The 19,088-nt window shown below is 39.4% G+C and overlaps 2 pseudogenes across 2 annotated transcripts in view; both read right to left on the reverse strand.

The window, feature by feature from the left end:
• Positions 1-19,088, reverse strand: part of LOC101308036 — a 28,799-nt pseudogene that overhangs the window by 6,464 nt on the left and 3,247 nt on the right. The window contains exons 8-25 of the transcript XR_185367.1: positions 18,897-18,993; positions 18,632-18,748; positions 18,302-18,520; positions 17,620-17,760; positions 17,379-17,546; positions 17,038-17,112; positions 16,596-16,657; positions 11,579-14,978; positions 10,718-11,446; positions 9,385-9,464; positions 9,220-9,301; positions 8,939-9,013; positions 6,221-6,355; positions 2,029-2,291; positions 1,033-1,711; positions 752-895; positions 343-633; positions 65-250 (exon numbers count right to left, since the gene is read on the reverse strand). The product of XR_185367.1 is annotated as an uncharacterized LOC101308036 (transcript). The remainder of the gene's footprint in view (positions 1-64; positions 251-342; positions 634-751; positions 896-1,032; positions 1,712-2,028; positions 2,292-6,220; positions 6,356-8,938; positions 9,014-9,219; positions 9,302-9,384; positions 9,465-10,717; positions 11,447-11,578; positions 14,979-16,595; positions 16,658-17,037; positions 17,113-17,378; positions 17,547-17,619; positions 17,761-18,301; positions 18,521-18,631; positions 18,749-18,896; positions 18,994-19,088) is intronic.
• Positions 6,743-8,904, reverse strand: LOC101306675 (annotated as a pseudogene). Its single transcript, XR_185289.1, has 7 exons — positions 8,498-8,904; positions 8,222-8,340; positions 8,038-8,151; positions 7,857-7,961; positions 7,676-7,765; positions 7,351-7,460; positions 6,743-7,257 (listed from the first exon to the last, which is right to left on the reverse strand). The product of XR_185289.1 is annotated as an NO-associated protein 1, chloroplastic/mitochondrial-like (transcript).

Consider the following 19,088-nt stretch of genomic DNA (forward strand, 5'->3'; position numbering starts at 1 on the left):
ATGCAAGTTAATACACATTCTATAAGTCATGAGATGAAATCATTTGTGATAAATGCATTTTCACCTCTAAGGCAGTCATGGTGGAGCTATCCTTCACTTTGATAAGTTTTGCAACTACACCCTTGACCTTAGACCTAACAAAATTGTTCACAGGATCTCTATAAGAAAAGTCAACATTTCCAAAGTGTACTGAAAGATTACGCATTTAATCCTTCAACTTCTGCACACACTCCAACTCAGATGATCGGTCCTGAATAGAATATTCATTTAGAGAAGGATCCAAATTAAGAGTTATAAACTGTCTAGATGTAAAAAGAATGATCAAACAGACAGCATGTTAACCTTTTGCAAAGCTTCCATCTGGCCCTCCTTATATGGAAGAGACTCCAGTGCCAATTTAACATTTTCAACATCTGTTTTCCTAGCCTTCAGCTCACTCTCTACAGCAACAGCTTCTTCACGCTTTGACATTAGTTGAGAACTTTTCTCTTTCAACTCCTTTTCACAGTGACGAATTTTTGTTTTCAACTGTTCCAGTTCTGTTTCAGCACTCCCTACAGCTCTTTTGGCATCACCCAATTGATATTCGAGGCATTTATCCTCATTTCCACTACTCTTGCCAGCGATTACACCCTGGAAACATTAATGAATCAAAAATCATAGTGATTCCAAGAGTAACTCGCACACCATGCAAGCCTAACATGTGACTTAGATGAACAAGGTATAGGCAACACATAGATACACTATCTACCTGGTACTGAGTCTCATACTCATTCAGACTATGAGAAAGTTCCTCCGCTCTCTTTTTCAAATCAGCAGCTCCTTCTTCGGCATTTCTTATAGCACAGTCCCTATCTTTTAGAGATTGTTTCATGTCTTCAATGTTGCTAGCGATCTGACAACAGAGAGAGGCAAATTCTATGTTACCATAACCATTTCAGACAAAGCATGTAGCAAATGATTACATAACAGACTTGAAAGAGCTTGGTGTCATACAAAAGAAAGCAGTAAGTAATACAATATATCAATTACCATTCTAGCATTATCATTTTCAGTATCAAGATTGTCCTTCATATTATCCAGTATAGACACTTCCCTCACTACATCTTGAGAAAGCGCATCTACTTGGTTAGACAGATTTTTCACTTCTCCACCCATACTAGCCTCCTTTTCAGCAGTCAACTTGGACACTTGTGTTTCCATTTCCTTTATTGTTGCCTGCATCTTTCTGGTATCATCATCAACCTCAGAAATTGGCCTTCACTTGTTCCACCTCATAAACTGCACTGTCCCTTATCCTCTCCGCTTGAACATATTCATAAGCAATGCAAAACCTCTTGAGCCGATCCAAGTCAGCATTGCCATTAGCCCATTGCATATACTGTGTCCTTTCTCTCCTCAACTTGTCCAATGCAGGCAGTATCTCATGGTCCAGAAGCTTATTTATCTCATCAACTTTACTCTGCTTCTTCTCAAGTGTCTTAAGAGCCGCTTCCTTTTTGGTCTCATACATTCTCGTCCCGGCAGCCTCTTCAAGCATAGACAAAATCTCGGGCGGTTTCATATTCAAAACCTTGGTAATTCGGCCTAGCATAATCAAAAAATGTGGATTATTCACATTGAGCTGCACCGAATGAAAAAGATTCTGGACCTGACTCGGCTGCGCAAGTTTCCCGTTGATCAAGTACTTGTTCCTCCCACCAACCACAATCTGATATAGCAACACCAACGAATTCGTATCACACACTCAATAATCAGATTCATTGATAGATTCCGGTTGCAATCAGAAGCGTTACAACCACTCCACTAATACAGCAACTTATAACTAAATTCAACCTAAGAAATAGTGATAAATTAAGCAAGAAACCCTAAATCTCAACTACTTATCGGCTTAACTAAACTCCGGTTGCGATTAATCTAACTTCTCGTAACATCACTACAATTAATTACTTAAATTCAACTTCAAAACAGTAAGAAACCCCCAAATTCAACATCAAAAACGACATCAAAATCTCACAAACGACACACCTGCCGCGTGACCGTGAGTTCCGAATGGGCCTCATACCCGAGGGGACTGCGCGCCCGGTCCGAATTATCGAAGACAATCGACACAGTGGCCTTAGTAATTCCTGCCTGGCCTTGCTTACACACCAGCTCCTGCAGATTGGCGGCCCTCACTTGCTGTAAGTTGGTGATGCCCAGAACGAAGCAAATGGAATCGAGAATGTTGGACTTACCCGACCCGTTTAGCCGGTTATGGCGTTGAAAAACGGGTCGAATCCCGGCACCACCTGATATTTTACTCACTTAGTCATGTGCCGCGCACGTGACCAGCCAAATAGGTCTATATATACTCCTCTCCTTTGAGAGCTTTTGCTCAGTTTCTGGGGCGAGGATTTGTTTCTCCTTGCAATGAGCCGTGCACTGGAAAACACTTTAGCGTTGCTTCAATCCAAGATGCAAAGTGTATTGACAACACCACCACCGGGCCGCTACCAGCAGCGACCATTGGAGCAGTCATCAACTCCAATTTCTGATCCTAAAACTCAAATTGAGATTGTTCACTCTCATCTCTGGAAGGCTCGAAGCAAGCAAGTCGCTCTCAAGTCGACTGCGGTCACCGGAGGAGTGAAGAATAGACACCGATCTAGGCTGGGAACCTACGAGTCCCTTACGACTGACACACACCCGAAGCGCAAGGTCTCTTTTCTACGCCTTGTGGCTGAAATAGCTCAAGATGTCAAGGTTGATTGGAGGTCCCAGAGCTTAGTTATGCCTTCTCTGCTAGGCAGCACTGTGTCGACTCAAGTGAACAACACTCATGCATCATTTTGTTCAGTAAGCAATACTGGAACTCTCAGTTTCGTGAATAATGGTTGTGGGTGCTGTTGATTCTGTGTTTGTTGGGTCAATTCCTGTTGGTGTTAGTGTTAGGCATGATAATCAGGGACCAAATTCGGGTGAGAAGGTGAGAGAATGTCATGCACTCCACCTGTTTGATGAAATGCTGCATTCAAATGAGTTGGGTAATGTAGGAAGGACTGTTGCAGCTCTTACGAGTATTCGAGATAAAAGGTGGGGGACTTGCTCACCAACCTTTAGAATATGCACTTGGGGTGAATCGTGCAAAAGAGAATGAAGGTGTTGACATGAAGGCTAATCAACTTGAGGATGGCAATGCTATATCGGAGATAGGTTTTAGCTCTCAACTTATTCAAAGCAATGAATCACTTAAGATTGTTTCCAGGGCAGAGGTTCCAATTGATGGGATTGTAATTACTGGTCAAAGCCATGTGAATGGGAGTATGACCACACATGAGGCAAGGGCCATTTGTGAAAGATTTGGTTACAGGATAATTGGTGGCACCATGAGTGATGGATGCTTACAGGTTAAGGCAATCCGTCTTTTTGAGGTTGATAAAGAAATTGATGAAAATGTGGGATTAAGTCAGCCTCGAGTGAAGGGAGAGATCAAAATGAAAATGATGTTAAACAGGATTTGAAGATTTTCCAGTCAAGCTATTTTAGTGGAGGCATTGTAGTTTTTTCGAATATTCATGAGCTGGAAAATTATTTTCAACTGGATGCCTACAACAGCAAGTCCTTTTTAGGTCTTACGCCCCCTTGAAAGAGTTATTAAACAGGTGTTGTGGAAGTGTGAAGGGTGAATGGGATAACTTACTTGCTGGTGGTTCATCTGTTACATTGCTCACCAAGGATATATGTAATGTTCTGTGGGTGAGTTCTGATGCGCTAAAGCTAATCCAATATGGGTTGAAAACTGCAGTTGTTTTTGTGATGGATAAACCACCTGATATTACGAGCGAATTCTAAAAGGGTACTGGAGTTAATATTGGAGAAGTGGAAATCAAGAGGTACTGTCGAAACAATTATTGGCTTGCAGTGTTGCTGTTGTGAGGCAGAGGAGATTCTACTCTTTTGCAGGGAAGTGTTCAACGTAATTGGTGAAATGACTCAAACCACCTCATTGTCCCAGGTATCCGCTATAAATTTTCAAGATGATAGAAGAGATTTTGTGAGTTTCTTGTGTGACATGATTAAGCTCTATGTCGTGATCTTTAGTGCTTTTATTGATAATGCTGGAAGTTTGCTTCATGCTGATATATTCGAGATAAATGGATCTATTGCTAGCTCTCTTGTTGATATGTATGCCCACTGTGGAGTAGATATAGAAGAGACTGTTTTTCACTTGATGATATCCAGGGGTTTAGGGAATATGGGTCAGATTATTAGTTCAGTGGCTGACTCCTCAAATAAGAACTCATTTTCTGTTGAGGTTGTTGGGGTTTTTGCTTGGGATGGTGATCCAGGGTCTTCACACATCAAAAGGGCCAAGGCTGAGATGTCAACTATTTGTGTTTTGGACTATGAGAATGGGTTTAGTGCAACAGAAGTGCCCCAGTTTGGCGGAATTGATTTTGGCCAAGGGTTTTCAAGTGATGAAATGCATAAGTCTGGATTCATGTTATATGGGTTGGGGTCAATGAAGAATTTTGCTACTCCACATGAAGTTATTGCTGTCTCTTGGAATGTTAATTTGCTGGCAGCATATGTCAAGTCTGGATGTATATAGTGGCCATCAATTGGGGCTGATAACACATATGTCATCTCATTCTCAAATGTGACTTCATGGAATCACATATTCTGTTGCTATTTCCAGAATGAGATCAACATGGAGGTAAAACATATAATTAATAGCATACAAGAAGTTGTTGTTTGCTGGAACTATATGATAGCAGGGAATTCACTCAATATCAACATGAGGTGATTACCATGCAAATTTCCTATGCTACTATACTGCTGAGTTGCTGTGCAAAGCTTGCTTATTCATCTCCAGGGAAACATGTTCATGTCTGGTTACATTTAACAAAATTTGGATATGTGAATGATGCATGCCTTAGTTGAGTTTCATGATCAAATGTCCCCACGATACAAGTCAAAGATAATGAAGTATCTCAGAGAGCATCTGAAATCATCAAGTGAGCTCTTACTTTCTCCTCGTGTGATTCAACTCTCTTTGGTGGAATCTACTTATCAAAGTAAATTGGTGATGACTTTATCCACTAGTTTATTGGATGAGCTTTACAACACAGGAATTGGATTCAGCCATAGTGCAACATCCATGCTAGCAATTGGAAATGGTTCTATGCTTGTGCTATTGCAACTGGTTTGGTTGATGTTAGAAAAACTTTTCAAGTGTGAGCACAAGGAAAATGTATTTACCAGTTTCGAGCTACTGTTGACTAACCAATTTATCATAAAGGCTCTTGGGTTCCAGCAAAAGCTCTTTATTCTTATTGGTCTACTAGTGACAGAGAGTTTACCTTATGATCTAATCGTGATATGGGGTGATGAATGGTTTTTGTCAGGAAAACACTATTGTTTTCTTGGATATGTGAATGAGGTGAACAACTGTTCATTCAGGTTGCTTGACAAGCTCAAGGCTGAGCGTAAGTGTAATAAAACCATTGATATCACGCTGTGGAATTTTGAGACCACCAAGTACTACACTGACTTGTTGCTCCCAGACATCCTGATTTCATCAAGGACATGATTACTAGTACTTCCAAGGCTGATAATGCTATCCTCATCATTGACTCCACCACTGGGGGTTTGGAAGCTGATATCTCGAAGGATGGGTTAGCCTGCGAGTACACTCTGTTCACTTTCACTCTTGGTGACAAGCAGATGATCTATTGCTGCAACAAGACTTCATGGGATGCCATACTCTCTTGCAGGTGGTTATTTGAGCTCCAATTATCCAGCAGGGTACTTCTCTTATGCTCATATGATTCTTTCCAAATACACATCATGGAACCGTTGCTGCAACATGCTTCAGTTTTTTCCTGATAACTTGTGGGGCGGTATTTGAAGATCTATATTTTTGGGTGCTGTGTAGTCTAGACTATAGTTGGTTAAATTGCAATGTCTCTTTGATAATTGAAACTTGAGGTCAAGTTTGTTAAAGGGGTATGGATTGTCATGATATTTTACTCATTTAGTCATGTTATGATGTTTTTGGGTGCTGTTTAGTCTAGACTATAGTTGGTTAAATTGCAATGTCTCCTTGATAATTGAAACTTGAGGTCAAGTTTGAGAGCTTTTGTTCACTGTCAATGAAAATATCAGCATTTTAATTTCTTTCATTTCTGCATTTCTTTGCTTTTCTCTCTAGTTAGGGCTAATACCCTAACACCACCATCCGCGTCGCGTAGGACTTGAATCCTTCCAAGGTCACCTCCTTGATGTACATAGCTGCGCTCACCGGAGAGATGCGGGCGCTAATCGGTGGCCGATTTTGGAGAGATTTAGGGTCGGTGGTTGGATCGAAACCCTAGAAATTTGAGCTTCTGGTTTTTGGTTTTGGGAACTTGAAAGTCTAAAATGAAATGGTTCGAATTTCTTTTTGTTGTTTTCCGCTTTTTTGGGTGGGTTCGAATTTTTAACCCTAGACAAAGGCGGGAAAAGACAGATATATTTGGGCTTTATCTAACAGTGTATGAGCTTTAAACTCATGAACGATGTTGTTTTGTAACGCAGGATTTCGATTTTAAATTCGCAGTTTTCCCAGTTTGAAAACTCATTAAAAACGATCGGGTGAAGATTTTTCAAGTTCGTCTTAAAGATCATGATTTACCGATATAAAGAATTTGGTGAACATGTAAGAATATGAGATTTTTGTCAAAAAAAAAACGTGTGCTACAATCCACAATACAATTTCATATGGATATCATGATTTCGAACAATTTCTTGTTTTCTTAGAAAAATCTCTGCAGTTGGTTCCTATTGTAAAACTGGTGTTTAACTGAAGCAATTTCTACGATATAGAAGAGTCAAAACTTCTTTTTCTTAGACAGACTGGTTCAGTACAACATGGTACACTCGGCATTGTACATGTTTCTATAGTCTGTATGTATGAATATCTACTCACCTCAGTTTCTCTTTTACAACACTAAATGACTGCATATTTCTCTACATACACAAGAATCAATAATGCCATTTTGGTCTTTCTTCCTCTTCCTTTTCGGTCAACTCCCGGTACTGATACCACACTGCTCCAGACTTACCCACTGGGATTGGAGACCTAACAAATATTTCGACTAGCTTGGGAACATGCACAGCTAAATGCAGTTCCCTGCAGTTTTTTCTGCATTTGAATCAGAACTTCTTAATAATCTGCAAATAGGTTCAATACTAGTCCAACCTAAGCCTGATATAGCCGCATCACATGCTGGCCTGCATACAAGGAAAAGAGAAGAATTCTCATATTGATTAACTAACTAACTTTATGGAAATATCAGAATTGCGATACTCATATGGATGATTTACCTTTGCACATCTTCAACTTTTATTTGCAATTGACGCTGAGAGTCGAGACCTCTCCATTCATCTGCTCTTTCTTTCCCAGTTGGAGGTGTCAGTAAGACTCCAACGTGTTTCTGCAACATGGTAAAAGGCACATTACAATCACACCAATCAATTTAAAGAGAAAAATATCACGCACACCTTTAAGGCCGGAATGGTATCACATTTTCGTAGTGTCAGTAACATAAAAGGGTTCACTTTAATTGCTTTCAAAATATTTTAAATGCTTCATAAGTCAGCTGTACTTGGGAAATAAGAAACTATGAATCTCAAGTGGGACCTTGATTACCTGGTAAAATTCATCAGCCTCATCAGTTGGTACCATATGAATCTGAAGACTCTTTGGCCCATAAAATGTTAAACATGTCTCAGGGAGAACCTGAAATTACCAATATTTGATTACTCAGGAAACACCGTATATGCATCAGCCAGATAAAGATCGTACCTGAAGCTACAAGGCCAAACCAAACCTTTAAGACATCTACTCTGAGAAGACCTCCCCAGAATATTAAATAGCCATTCAAATCATTGGAATTGCCTTGCCTTGTTGTTCCACTTCCAGAAACCTGAGAATTCTGGAGGGATAAGAAACAGTCAACAACTCAAAGATACCAAAGGAAAAAACAAGAGAAAGAAAAACAATTAACTTACAGGCAAAGATTGACCCCTAAGCCGACTTTGAGGAGCAAGGGAAGGTAGGTCTTCTGAATGAACCACAGCGGCTTGCCTATGATGGAGATGAACTCCAGGTGTGTCGTATAATTTCTGCAGATAACAGAATGTTACTGTACTAAACTCTGAAAGGCAATGGTAATATACAGATGCTATAGCATACCCCTCCTCCTAGGAAAGCGTTGAGTTGAATTGAACCCAGGGTCGTTCCAGGGACAGCAGACTGTATTGGTTTGTACTTTTGCGCTGATGCAGCAACTGGATCCTTTTCCGCCATCAGTTCTGGTATAATGGTAATACAGTATTAACAAAAGTCAGTTCAAAAGAAGAATAACTCGTTTAGAAAAATAAATCCCGACATTTATCTTTGTGAACAGAATTGCTATGAACTTCATAGCAACCAAAGGCAACAAAACATATCAGATGTCAACTAATGAACTTACTCAGTTAAGCACCGATAAAAGCTGATTTCCCAACATTTGTGGAGCCCTGTAGCAAAAGGTAAGCTAAACTATCAGATGCAAAAGCATTTTTTATAGGTCAATCCAAGTATGCACCAGCTAGAGGATAATCGATACAGAAGGCAAAGCAAGATATGACAACTCTTTTGTTTTACTTCCTTTTACAAGCATACTCAAATAGAAATCAGCAACATGACTTGACTGGGCATGAAAGATTTTCATGGATAAAATACCAGTAAAAAAGCATGTGCTGATTCAAAATCTTATTGAAGTTCCATACAGTCAACAGGTTAAAATCTCAAATGTGATTGAGAATCAAATCAAATTCATAGCAGTTCACAAGAAACCACACACTCCAAGAGCAAGGATAAGTAAAAAAAATTCAGGTTCTGAGAAGTGTTAAATTCACTTGACAAAACCAAATACTCAGCACTAAGTAAGTAAACTTCCAGAGTTCCCATCAAGAAGCTCACCATAACATACACGTCCCGCCCCTGCACCAAAAAATAACCAAAGAACTCAGTTTGAAGTTCCTGTAAATGATAGATATTCATACTTATTTCATTCAACAGGAAGTACAAATTTACAATGTATAAACCTATTTCCTCTGTTGGCTATAATTAAATAACTTATATCAATGGCTTTAGTCAGATCAATGAATTTCACACATGAAGATGCACATACACTGAGAAGTAAATACTTTTTTTTCCATTTGAATCTCTGATGCAACTCCAGCTACTCCAACCAAAGACTTTGAACTCATCAGATGAATGCTCATAACACTGCAAATAAGCCTCAAGGACACTCTTTTAAAAAGACACCATATAAAATAAGTAAAAGCAAAGGCTAAGGAAACAAATCTTACTTAAGCTTCTTCTTTACAGTGGCCTCTACAACCCCATCACCAATGCAATTAAAATCAGTCCCCTTGGGAAGTAAATCAATCTGTCATTCGAAAAGTGCAATTAGAAAGCTGCGTGCATCAATGTCATGTTACATAAGTTACATAAGTACAAATGAGAAGCTTAATACCTTAGTAATGACTAATATTATGGGATTTGCACCGGCCAGATCACGCATACCTTAGTAATGATAATGCTATACACATAAACTGATATCAATGGCTTAAACAATGAACTGGACACAAGCATACACATAACTAACAAGTGCATACCTTCTTTTCCTTTTGAATCTCTGATGCAACTCCAGCTAGCTACTCCAACCGAGGACTTTGAACTCATCAGATGAACGCTTATAACACTGCAAACAAGCACCAAGGGAAACTCATTTGGATGGATAATATATAAATAAGTACAAGCAAAGGCCAACGAAACTAATCTTACTTAAGCTTCTTCTTTACAGCGGCCTCCAGTCCACCGCAACTCAATCACCAATACAAATTAAATCAGTCCCCCAACCTGTCATTAGAAAGTCCAATTAGAAAACTGCATGAATCAATGCCACATTACATAAGTACCAATGAGCTGCTTAATACCTTAGTAATCACTAATATTATCAGATTCGCACCAGCCAAAAAGCTACCATTGAAGTCCACAATATCAAGTTATCAACCAACATAACCATCTGCCTAGTTCAAAATTTAGTCAGTAGATTAAGAAATGAATTCGGTGTTGATAGGTAACTAAATTTAAAACAGAGGAAAGTTTGACAAGCTTCAATATGTTCCTTCACTTTTCAAACATATTTGATAATATTATCATCAGTGCGGATGTTGTCTGAAATTACAACTATTTACCTGTAAAGGACTCTATAACCCATACACGAGCTGCCCATCAATATGTAGAGGACAGTCCCAAATAAAAATTTCAAGTCGCTCAAGTGAAAGAGGCAGGCCTTCCTCCACTGGAAGATTTGCAAGCTTGGGACAGCCGGAGATGTAAAGATGTTCAAGAGAGGTGAGGAGTTGAAAGCCTTTGATTTGAAAGCTTTTGTGGAGGAAAAGGATGTGATCAACAGTTTTGAGCATTAGGAGACCTGTAGATGGAAGAAATAAAACGTTAGATGTGGAAAACAGAGGAAAGTTTGACAAGCTTCAACATGTTCCCTCGCTTTTCTACATGTATTTGATAACATTATCATCAGTGCGGATGTTGTCTCAAATTACAAGTGCGTACCTGGAAACCACTCCATCGAGGAGTGTTGGTTTTCTCTTATATGAGTTCCAGATTAATTCGTACTTCAGGGATGTGTGCTATCTTGTGCCGGTATCGTCCTTTGTATCTCTGTTCAAGTAGAGGACAGTTGTAAATATCAAGTCGCACAAGTGAAAGAGGCAGGCCTTCCTCCACTGGAAGGGTTGTAAGCTTCGGACAGTTCCAGATCCAAAGACGTTCAAGAGAGGTGAGGAATTGAAAGCCCTTGCTCAGTTTCTTTAGATTTGGGAAGTCTACAATACTCAAATCAACAAGAGATCTGGGGAGCAGTATCTCCGTCTCCTTTGAATTCTCAGCCGCAGGTGGAAATGACACCAGACCTCCATCATCTTCACCCCATAGATACAATTCTCTCAAAGAGGCGAGTCTCTGCAACCCTTGAAACTCCATCAGCGCCTTACAATTCTTGATCTTGTCAATTGACAGTGATGTTAGGTTGGTGGGGAAGGAAGTTGTAGTTGTCAAACCTTCAAAGTAATCAATTCTCAGATCTTCAAGATTACTGGTGTGCATCATGTCTCTCGCCAACTGTGCCACCTCCAATTTATCGCAATTTCTGATCCCTATCATTCTCGGCCACACATTCATTCTCGGCAACGAAACAAGACTTTGACAATCATAAACAATTAATGACTGAAGATTGGTGAGGTGGCACAGTCCCTCGGGTAAGGATTTCAGGTTTGGGCAGTTCTCGATGTCAATTTCTTCGAGTTGGCAGCTGTCATCGAGGAACCTCTCAGTTATTAACTCCAGCTGTCCACACCGCAGTATCACAAGTTGTTTAAGAGACCCGGGTAATTGACCTTTGCATAATAAGCACATCGAAGAGGGACAATTCCTTATCCACAAACTCTCAAGACAAGAAGAAGAAGAACCGTTACCCACCTCCTCCTCTTTCTCTATTAATGACTTCAAATTCCCACAATTCCAGATATCTATTCTTTTTAGGCTGGGAGGAATCTGGTATTTTGCAAAGTGCAACAGAGATTCGCAGTCCTGAATCACTATGTCTTGGAGACAAGGTGGCAGACCAACATCCGGAAAAGAAACAAGACTTGAACATTCACTTATGTGCAGCTCTTGAAGACAAGGTGGCAGACCAACATCCGGAAAAGAAACAAGACTTGAACATCCACTTATGTGCAGCTCTTGAAGTGATCTAAGGTGATGCAATCCTTCTGGTACCTTCACAAGGCTTCCACACTTGCTTAATTCCAGACGTTCAATATTGCAATCCAGGATTTGCAATTGCAACAACTGCTCTGCTTCAATCCCTAGCTTTTCAACAAGGATCGAGTTGTCTTCGATATACAGACGACTAAGAGAAATCAAGTGTTGCAGTAATCTATCCTCGTTTTGAAAGCAACATGTAAGCTCCTCACAACGAGTGATCTTCAACTCTTTAACATTTTTCAAGCTTTTCATGAACGACTCTGTTTGGAATCTCAATTCTGATACATTTGAATATGTCAAACTCTCTAGTAACTCAAACTGAACTGTACTTGTGTCGTACACCACCATCTTGCACTTTTCAATGTTTGATCCATGAAGCTGTTTGTATTTAGATACTGAAACCACCAATTCCTCACATCCATATATCTCAAGCTGTGCTAATGAATCAAGCTTCTCTGGTAAATCACCCTCCAATTTGGGGCAGCCCCTGATGGAAAGCTTTTTCAGGCAAGAGAAAACTTCAACACCCTCACTTTGTTGGCAAGGATACCACTTCTTCCAATTTTTCAGATTATGTAACTCCAGGGTCTCTAAAGCTCGAAACGACAATTTACCTTCTCCATAAAACTCAACACCAACACTCTCCACTGCATCCATTTCTTGTATACAAAGTTCTTTGAGACAAGGCAACTGTCCGAATGGTGGCAACAATTGACAATGATTACAACCTTCTAACTTTACCCGCACCATTTTTGTGAATGAAGGATTCCCAATCCATGTTGAAAATTTCGATCCACCATAATCTTTGATGGTGAGCTTTTTGAGCTTGCTATGAGGCTGTAACATGTCAAGCACAATTGCTGCATCTTCTGTTGAGACACTCGAAGAAGACCATTCAAGAAATAGGGCTTCAAGCCTTTCCTTGCTCTTTAAGCAGTTGGCACTCCTGGCATCCTCGACACAAATCACATTTTCTAGTCTTGAGATGTGCAATGTCCCTTGCAGATGCAATAATGACTCGATCTCTCTTACTCCTGATCCACTACCTTTGCCAATAACAAACTCAGGCAATGTTTGGAGGTTAGTCAATTGACCAAGCTGAGGAGGCATTTCTTCCAATGACCGTGTACCTGAATTGTTGAGATGACGCAAATTAACTAGGTTCCTCATGCTTGTGGGCAGTGCCTTCAACTGGTGACAACTTTCCAATAACAATGTCTGCAAGTTGTACAGAGTTGTTGTCGAGTCTGGCAAACTTCTTATCCCAGTGTGGGAGAGATCAAGATACCGTAGATGCTTCAATTCACCAATTGTATCTGGCAACTCGATTATTTGATAACTTTTCAAAGAGAGGAGTCGTAAGTATTGGAGTTTGGGAAATAAATTAGAAGTAACCTTCTGAGCCAGATAATGAGAATCTGGAAGTGACCCAAGTGAAAGTGGTAAGAATGTCCGCAAACATATAGCTTCAGAATAGACCTCGAACTTCTTAACCCCGTCACACACTCCAAGAATGTAAGATGAATGACGAATCTTGGGCAAACATGAATGTTGCTGCGAGTCATAATTCTGCATGTCCTCCAATCTACAACATGAACTTCCTGCAGCCCAACGAGCCAAATCAGTAACCAGGTCATGCATTATGTATCGCGACTCTGTTTTGCTTGATTTTTGAAATAATGACCTGGACACCAACTCTTGAAAATAGTCACGTCCCAAATCTTCCATTTGCTTATGTTCTTTGGGTTGCTGCGGAATCAAACCTTCTGCCATCCACCAAAGGATCAATTGCATCTCCTTAAATTCATAATCATTTGGAAGTATTGCACAGTAGGAGAAACACCGTTTCAAAGTCGAAGGGAGATAATGATAGCTCAGTTTTAATGCTGGAAGGATATCCATCTTGTTCTGGTCTGATAGAGTCCACATCTTGTGGTCTAATATGTCTTCCCATTCGTCTACTTCTTTACAACGTAAAAGCCCACCAAGAGTCCTTGCAGCTAACGGTAGCCCGTTGCATTTTTCTACAATTTTTCCTTTAAGGAACTCAACATCTTCAGGTCTGTTATTTAAGAGAGCATGGTGCTGAAAGAGTCTCCAACAATCATCTTCTGACATCGGCTTCAAGTTATAAGGGCTCCTATCTCCCATCATATTTGCGACATTGGCGTCACGTGTTGTCACGATGATCTTACTTCCAGCTGCTCCAACACGAAAGGAGGCCTGCAGTGTAGTCCAATGACCATAGCTACAAGTGTCCCAGACATCATCAAGAACAATTAAAAACTTCTTGCCAGCCAATTCCTTACTTAACTTCTCCAGAATTGAGTTAAGCTCCTTGACCTGAACTGGAGCTGACGTGACTGATTCCAAAACGGCTGCTGCCACCCTTACAATGTCAAAGTCGTCTGACACAGATACCCATCCTTTTGGGGAAAACTGGCCAGTTGCAGCATCGTTGAATACATGTTTAGCAAGTGTTGTCTTTCCTAGTCCTCCAGTACCGACAATACCAACCACATGATACTTCTCTTCTTTTGAAAGCAAATCATAGAGAATCTTATCGTTTGCTTCATCCCTTCCGATCACAGGTCCATCAGGTTGAGAAGTAGTGAGTGGCATTTTCCATGGCTTTTTAGTGGGTCTATCAAGTTCCTTCAAACCAAACTGCTTCTTTCGAGTAGTTATCTCCTCAAGTCGATCACTTATCTTCTTGATTGCTGAGTTCAGATCAAAATTGGACTTAACTTTAGAGAGTGAGCTCCATAACTTGCTTTTGCTTCCTTGTTGTCTTTCTATCCTCCGCTTCAGCATTTTAGTATCAAATATGTCCAATACATCTTGAACATCGTAAGCCAAATCTCTGAGATCATCTAGCCACAGTTTCACTCGACTTTGTGTTAGTTGCTTCTCCTCAGCATCACTCAGCACCGCTTCAACGGCCGTCAACGTTCTAGTCCATTTCTCCAGCACCTTTTTGTCGACCCCCTTAAGGCGTCCGAAGTACTCAGTGATCTCTTGATCCGCCAACTTCTTAAGCAGCACCGGGAGGAATGCACCAAGAACAGCCTCCCCCATCGTTTCTTTTTTGTACAATCGATGGTATTCAAAACTGCAGAAAGTGAAGCTAGTAGTTAATCAAGGTACAATTCTAGTTGATGCATGCATGCTAGAAAATAATTTAAACAATGAAATGGGTGTTTAAATTTGATTTGTTTCCCTTAATTTGCAAGATCGGAAACATGCACTTACATGAAAAGTTGATTATTTCTTCTGTGAGCTCACAACTAAAACACTTGCAACGTTAATTCTTCCACAAGGTGATCGGCCAAGTCTCTTAGATCATGATCATGACAGACTTTCTTGTTGCAGATCGATCTGATTCCAGCTATACTGCACAAATGAGTAAGTGGATCCAGTTCATAATGATAATCCAACATGAATATAACTGCAGAATGAAATTAGTAACGGATTCAAGAAGAGCTTACATGGATCAAAGGATATCTGAATCCAAAATCAAGAAGCCCTTTCTTCTTTAGAGATGAATAATGCATACAGTGCAGTGTGTATAGATCAAGTATGAATGGATAGAAGCTCCTTTGGCAAAAAGTCAACGATATGAAAGCCACTCGCACTTTCCTAAAAGTCGATGAAACAAAGGAGAGCCACTACCCAACAGGAACGACGAGAAAAGGCAATGGAACACAAAGGTTTCACCCTGCCGACACCGAAATTACCATTTAACACCTGCTGTATGTGCATCTAATGTTTTCATCTGTTTTTTTGTTCTACTGGATAGTTTTAGAACAGTGGGCAAAACTGACGACGACTATGTTTTGTGAGAATAATTACGCTTTTGGTCCATTACAAGCGAGGCTAGGCATATGGCTACTGTCGTTTTAGTGAAAAGATTACGCTCTGGCTTTCAAATAATCCACGATTGTTTCAGTGAAAAGTCATGATTTTGGATGGACCAAAAGATTACATAACTCACAGTCAGTGAGACTAATATTGCTATGTTTAGTGAGACTAATATTGCTTACGGTACCAAATGTTTAGTAAATGATTTTTGCAAGGTGTTCCAATTGATCAACGAAGATGCGTTTTTGGCAATAAAACGTATTTGGACCATCGTTTTTTGGTGAATTTGAATATTTATTGGATAGTCTTCACAGAGATGGGCTCATGGGCAATATCATTCAAATTCGACAATTATTCGAAAATTTGGCGTACAAATTCGACAATTATCATTCAAATTCGACGCTCTACAATATATGCAGGTTGAGCACAGAGCTCAAAACAGGCACAACATTGGAATGCCACCACCATGGAACTACTCAAGAGTTGAGAGAGTTTTACATATACATTTGTACCTAAATGAGAGCTGGAGATTGGTTGCATAACCAACTAGCACATGTAGCGGACAAACAAGAAGTTTCTCATACATACGTTGAAGATAGATAAGCCCTCACATGAAAGGATCATTCACCATGGTAAAGTAAAACATCTGAACCAAAAGAGAAAAGTTTGACAAATCAGAACAAGTTATACTTGATATGATAGCAAAGAAGCAACTTGTGTTCAACGCAAAGCTACAATTGAAATGAGCATGGAAACATGGAAAGAAAACAGTAGAAAGGGCCATTTAGTAAAGGGATTCGAGATGTACCAGCATCACTTGTTTTGTTTAGCAACGGTCCTTTGAACAGTTGAAACTCCATCCACAAACTTTGTCCGGAAAAGGACATTAGCATTATTGAACATGCCTTCTTTCAGTGAAACCACAATGAACTGAAAAAAATGTGACAAACAAGAAAAATGGGTAAGTAGACGTCGCATATTATCTTTATAAGTTATGCCGCAATCTCCTTTGTAGAATGAGGTTTGAATTACAAACTCCAGAATACCAGACTCTACAAACAGCCAAGGGACGATGATCAGTCAAAGAGCAGTGGATATGCCAGATAACAACTATGCCTAAAACATTTTCTGAACTTTTTGAGATTTGTAAAAGTCAGATAGTATTACTTATTTACTTGCACAATGACAGAAAAGAAGTTGTATCTTAGCTAAACCTAACTTTATGGATTACTGGAGGAGAAGATGGCACATGTCAGAAGAAGATTCCAGCTAGGTAAAATGTAAATAACCAGATGGCAGAATCCACCAACCTGGGAGTGTGGGAAATGACTTTTGATCATTCTTCCAATATTCTGGGTGTGACTTAGATCAAGAGCTGCATCAACCTGCAAGTGAATAATAAGATGCTGATAACTGTTTCATCTTAACAACCAGAGACCAATACAATATATAATGAACCCACATTAAAGCTTTGCAGATACCAATACAGTCTACAGATGCTACAAGTATCCCACTAGATTACTCCAAAAAAGAAAAAAAGTAAAACTTTGAATGACAACTTCCACATGTGGAGTAGCTATTTCAAACAAAGAAAAGACATGAAAAAAAGCTATAATTATGGAGAACACTTGGAGGACCATTAGCAAAGTACCTCGTTTTCCATCCTCTTCCGTTCAAGATTTGTCTCGTGAAGTTTGTCTTGAAGTCTTTGCTGCTCAGATTCAATGCCATTAATTCGGGAATTACACTCCTTCATCTTCATACGAATTGAATCAAAATGGGATTTTGCATGATCATGCTTATTTCTTGTAGAATTTACCTGTGAAAGAGAAGTTTGCAGCATGATTAATCGTACACAAAATATGAATCAAAAACAGTATCAGAGTTTTTACCTTCTCTTTCTGTTCTTCTACTTCTGAAATGAGTCCATCAATTTGTTCTCTCAAAGAAGACAACTGAGTCTCCAAAGAAGCAAGCTCTTTTAAAACAACATCCTTTTCCATAATAAGCTTCTCCTTTTCATTTTCATGTCCCTATCAGTCAATAAAATCATATCACAGAAAAATTAAAGTGCTGATGTGGAATCAGACAATTTAATCAACCCAGATCCTGGAGCAGTTTCCAGACAGAATTAGCCACATGAAGACTTCTAAATAACACTGGCAGACATCTTCCAAAATGCTAATCTTTTACTTTTTTCCTGGATGTTTCAATTACGGAGGGAGCATCTTAGTTAAACAACTCCCGTGCAGTTTATTTTCCATAACAACGTTATGTAAATTGGATTTGAAACCATAAGACTACCTGAAATTCATAACTAAGTTTATTTTATATAGAAGGATGGGGAACATAGAAATTCTTTTACGAATTACATTTATAATAGTATGAGATCCAAAATCTGATAGGTGGTTTCAGTAGGCCAGCCAAATGATTCACAAGAACCACTATCTAACAAGAAACATCATCAAACAAGTTGTTTCAAATAAAGTAAGCTCAATCAGACCAAAAAAATAAAAGCTCAATTAGATGCCACGGATAATAGTTCAATTAAATCTCAGCAATATTAAAACTTACCTTGAGATCCTTTGAAGCTGACTGGAGTAGAGCTTTTGTTTCTTTGATCTTCTTTTCCAAATCTTTCAGCCTCTCCTCCCGACTGTTGTCATGCTCTTTGATTGATTTCTCAAGAAATGACACTTTATTCACACAATCTTCATGCAAAAGTTTCTTTTCTTTGGCCGCAGTATTAGCTTCTTGTAGCTCTTGCTCAATCCTCTTTACTAATTCACCAAGCTAGATAGCAGAATAAAAAAATTAAGATTCACGTCATAAATCCAGTAAACACAGTCCGCAGCATAGTTCTGCAACTGAATATGCTAAAAGAGAAAAGAAACGTGACAAAACCTTATGATGCTCATTTTGTTCAGCCCTGCCCTGAAATAATTTAAGGTCATATGATTTGAGTTCTAACTGTTGTTTAAGCTCCATGAACTTCTTGTGAAGAGGCTGAATCTCTCTTATCTGCAAATGGTAATACATTAATGAAATTGCTATGGAAATGAAGTTCCCAATGACATATAAAACAGCTACACTATAACTTTTCAATTGCATATAGTGTAATATGGAATTTCAGTATCTTATTGAGAGAAAATAACATTTCATAGGCAACCTTAGCTTCAATCTCAGTCAACTTTTTCTGATGCTCAGAGAGTTTTAGCTCAGCTTCAGCCAGCTCATGAAGCTGCCTTAACAGATCACCCCCACCCCTGTGACAGGAAATGATTGCTTAAGAAGGAAAACTAGCTAGAAGTATATGTACTTTGAATTGATAAATGATAAGGACAACACAAGCACATGAAAT

The sequence above is a fragment of the Fragaria vesca genome, linkage group LG7 (assembly GCF_000184155.1).
Source record: "Fragaria vesca subsp. vesca linkage group LG7, FraVesHawaii_1.0, whole genome shotgun sequence".
In the NCBI taxonomy this organism is placed as follows: domain Eukaryota; kingdom Viridiplantae; phylum Streptophyta; class Magnoliopsida; order Rosales; family Rosaceae; genus Fragaria; species Fragaria vesca.